This window comes from Rutidosis leptorrhynchoides, chromosome 2 (genome assembly GCF_046630445.1).
Source record: "Rutidosis leptorrhynchoides isolate AG116_Rl617_1_P2 chromosome 2, CSIRO_AGI_Rlap_v1, whole genome shotgun sequence".
Taxonomy (NCBI): Eukaryota; Viridiplantae; Streptophyta; class Magnoliopsida; order Asterales; family Asteraceae; genus Rutidosis; species Rutidosis leptorrhynchoides.
Window position 1 is genome coordinate 420,452,501 of NC_092334.1, and position 4,975 is coordinate 420,457,475.

Here is a 4,975-nt window from a genome sequence, read left to right on the forward strand (position 1 = left end):
TTATGAATAAAAAAAATATTGACAAATATTCTTGGAAAAGTAGTAAATCAATTTGTTTATTTTAAAAAAAAATAAAAAAAAAATCCTTAAAATAAATAATTTTTTTTATAAAATAAATAAATAAATAAATAAATTACTTTTTAATTAAAAATTATAATGGAAAACTACTTTTATTATTTTATTTTGTGCATTATCCCATGACCTAACATTTAATACTTTTGAATTTTAAAATCCCATTAAAAATTAAAATATTTCTTTTTCTTTTAATTATTTTATTCTTTTTACCTAATTTTTTCAAGTATAAATACCCCTCATTTCTCATTCAAACTCACACCAAAATTTCTCTCATTCTCTCTTTGAAGAATTACTAATAGTAAGTATTCTTTTCTTACTTTTTACTTTTTACTTTTTTTACTTTTTACTATTTACTTCGGCTTATTATTTTTTTTACCGAAACATGTAAATAATGTTATAAATTATATGCAATTAAAATTAAAATAAATAACATGTTATAATTAGTAATATATGTTACTAAAAATTATAAAAGTTTTTTAATGAATTAATATATAGGAGTTATAATTAAAATCGAATTAATGAATATATATGTATATACGCACCTAACGTGAAGGTTATAATTAAAGATAGCGTACAAAGACTACAAACATCACCGCTACTTGTGGCCTAGGGTGGTCCTTGTTACCATTATGGGACGCTTGTGGATCTCGAATGCCAAGACTTAGATTCTGGTCAAGAGATCCTGGGCCGCTCGGTAACAATAGATCATTCGAGTGACTTGCATGTTAGCGACGGAGTTTGGGCGAGATTGTACAATATCTTTGTTAAGAATTATAACCCGAACATTCTTAAACTAGAAGCTTACTATAAGTGGAAGTTTTTCATAAATAGTAGGTTTTCAAAAATAGAAACTTTTTAGAAATAGGAACTTTTCTCGCAAACCGTCACTGCCAATATAGTTGCTATATTAATATACTTTATGTCAAGTTAGACATTAACTAATCAAACGTTATACCTCAAAATTGATATCCAGATCACTTACTTGCGTTACTTTCCTTCTTGCGTGGAATACTTCAACTGCTATTTAATGTGAGTTTTCATAGCTCCCTTTTTATCTATATTTTTGGGCTGAGAATACATGCGCTACTTTTATAACTATTTTTATGAAATGAATACAAACACTAAAACTGATTTTTTTGTGAGTTCATCTGCTCCCTTTTTATATATTTTTGGGCTGAGAATACATGCACAACTTTTATAACTGTTTTACACGTATCAAATATTAAACTGTGATATGTTGGGCTATGACCAGCAAGTCCCCAACCGACAAGTATAAACGATAACTTGTACGGGGCAAACTTGAAAGTCTAGTCTAAATATCAGTACCAACTATTAAACTGTGATATGTTGGGCTATGACCAGCAAGTCCCCAACCGACAAGTATAAACGATAACTTGTACGGGGTAAACTTGAAAGTCTAGTCTAAATATCAGTACCAACTGTTAAACTATGCTATACCCGGCTATGTCCGACTAAGTCCCTACAGTGATATTTTTAATTGCTGCGGCATGCTTAATTATTGGGGGTAGGCCTATCGGGAGTAACGTCCCCGATACATTTGACTAAGTCTTTGTATTACTTAATAATGAAATTAAACCGACAAGGACAGACACAACTTGTCATGGGGCAAACTTGAACGTTTAGTCTAAATATCACTCATTGTCATAACTTTTTGATCCTGCGGAAGATCAACTTGACTGGATCTGAGTGATCTACTTATGAAAACAAATCTTGTGGTCTAACACTATTACCGAAATCATTATTTATGACAAACCTATGAACTCACTCAACCTCGTGTTGACTTTTTAAGCATGTTTATTCTCAGGTACTTAAATATTGCTTCCGCTGTATATCTACTGCTTTGATGATGATTGCTTGCTATGCTTGGAGTCTTCATTACATATCATATCAATTAAAGATATATTTATCTTCCGCTGCAAAACTCAACAAAACGTCTCATGTAGAGTCGTTCTCGTTTATACAACTGTGATTTTATATAATTAGTCACAAATACCCCAGACCCTATTTGGGGGTGTGACAGATTGGTATCAGAGCAGGTTGTTGTAGAGAACCAGGATTCCATTTTATGTGTGCCTTATACAATTAGGTACCTTAGCAATGTAGGACTACAACTATCCTTGACCATAGTACCTTTACTTGTTGCCTTTAACTGTTAAATGCTACACTATACTTTAGAAACTTTACTTATCTTAGAATGCCGAGCCAATCTAAGAACTCTGCTCATTCTCCTAAGTACTATCCAATTCCGCCACCATATTTAAATGCGACACCATGATTTCGAAAATTCTTGACATTCCTTTGTCATCTATCATGGTTTTGTGTATTACATATGTATTACATGAAATGTTATCCATGATTCTTGAAATCCCTACTATTCATATTCATTACTTTCAAAATCTTTGCTTTCTCGTTATTTTTGATCATTGAATTTTCTTGACGGATGACGTCTACGAAACTCTAGAATGGAAGGGTTTGGATTACCGATTTAAAGGATCCTATAGCTCAAGCCCCTAGACCTGAATAGGCCATTATGAATTAAAAGTCTTTAGTCGAAAGTTTATCTGATTACATACTTATCATTTTTATCTCGACACGTCATACTGCAATTATTGCATAAATGGAGTATTGAGACATCATATCTAATCATATCTTATCCTATCTATCTCCATAAACTTTGTCAAACACTTTCCCTAAATTTTCTCCGTAAATTACGAAAATCTTTTTGCTATATATACGTATTCAAGGAGACGAATATATCATTCAGTATCCAACACCCATTTCATATCAAACCCTATTCCAAACACATAATATGGATTCCTCGAACTCCTAGAGCTCCAACGGCAGCGTAACCAGAACAAATGAACCAATCAGCCATCATTTATTCTGGATGAATTGGGGATGGGTTCGTTGCCGACTCAATCAATGGAGGCAAGAAGAAGGTGATCCCTTCCACCAACTGAATTCACCTCTTGGCGAAGAACCTGAAGCACTTACCAGTGAACCAGTCCGAAACACCATTTTCTCTCTTCTTTCCAGGGTATCCCGTCACGAATATATAATATCGAAGATTCTAGATCTTATTCACCCCCTTGTTCCAACCGCCAATCATCCCGGAATAGTAGAAGAAGTCAACGAGCTTCGCGCTCGAGTGGTGGCACTGGAGAATACGGTGCGATATCTACAAGCATCAGCTGCACCAGCAGCATAACCAGTACCATCAGCATCACAACCAACATCATCAGCTTCATTAACAACAACATCCGCATCCCACGCCTCAACATCACACTCAGTACCTAAAACATCAACATTACACGCCCATAGATACCAAGGAATATTAGTAATAATGAGCTAAGATGTATTGACTCATTCTTCATGAAGAATTATATATATATACCTTATATATATATATATATATATATATATATATATATATATATATATATATATATATATATATATATATATATATATATATGATTTGGAACAATAATAAATCTTGTCGTACTAAGCAATTACGTGTGAATCTCAACTAGTATGTACTACTTGGTTAATTCATATCACTAATATGCTATGATGTACACCCTTCGTTAATGACTTAACAATTTTTAATCACTGCTTCAACACAATAAACTCCATTTCATAATAAATCAAGTGTAACGATGAATATATTGATTCATAACTTCATTAGCGAAATATTTCGCGACAATTATGAAATCTCTAAGATTTTGGAGATTATTTACTCTCGTTTCAAACCGCAAATCAGATGAGTTTAATATATATTAACTCATTAAATCTATGATTATATCTGAAGAATACATATATGAACGTATATCTTCATAAAGATTGTAAATTCTATTATACAAACTGTTAATTGTGAAAATATTTTAACTAGTAGGTAATACCCAAAAAATATTTACATCTCACATTAATACACTGTACATTCTTCAATTTCGATTCATAAATCATTAATTATACGCACTACCTTCACAATGATACACAATCATCTTCATATAAAATCAATTACACATTCTGAAATTAACATATCGGAATTCAAGTAAAGCTTTAGCAGGTGTTATCTTCCTAAAGATTACTACATTCATGAATTATATTCATTCTTATTCTGCAATGAATTATCACATCAAACCACCGAAATTATCATTCATCACTTTTAAAATCAATAACGCCTATTCGTTAACCATTAGATCCGTTGACGAATTACAATCAGCGTTTAATCATCTAAAAATAAAATTTCTTGAAACCATCTCGGATTGATAAACAATGATTCAGATATAGTAGCATTAAATGCAGAGGAAACAGAAGAATTTTCCTCGTCATTGGATCTTATAAATTCTAAGATATCACCGTATCTTTCGTTATAAATATCCTCTATATTTCTTAAGATATCTTTATAACGATTCTTGTCTGCAATTAATTATCTCTTTGCGATAACTTTATCACATCATAAAGGAAACTGTTTTAGTTTCTATATTCAAGTTTAAATTATAAATGTTTTGAAGAAGTGTTGGGAATTGAAGCATGAGCTAGTATATATTACTTCTTCGAGCGTTTTCCCGCCAAAATAAAAACATTTATCACAAAATGTCTTTACTAAATATTCATATTTTCATCTCATCTATAATGTTCGTGAACAAAGTTTTTTCAAAAAATGAAAAAAAAAAGTTTTTGCTTCCCCCCGCTTCCCCCCAATTGGTTACTTCCCTCTTGATCCTACCACTATATATATATATATATATATATATATATATATATATATATATATATATATATATATATATATATATATATATATATATATATATATATATATATATATATATATATATATATAGTAGAGGGATCAAATGAGAACTTTTTTTGT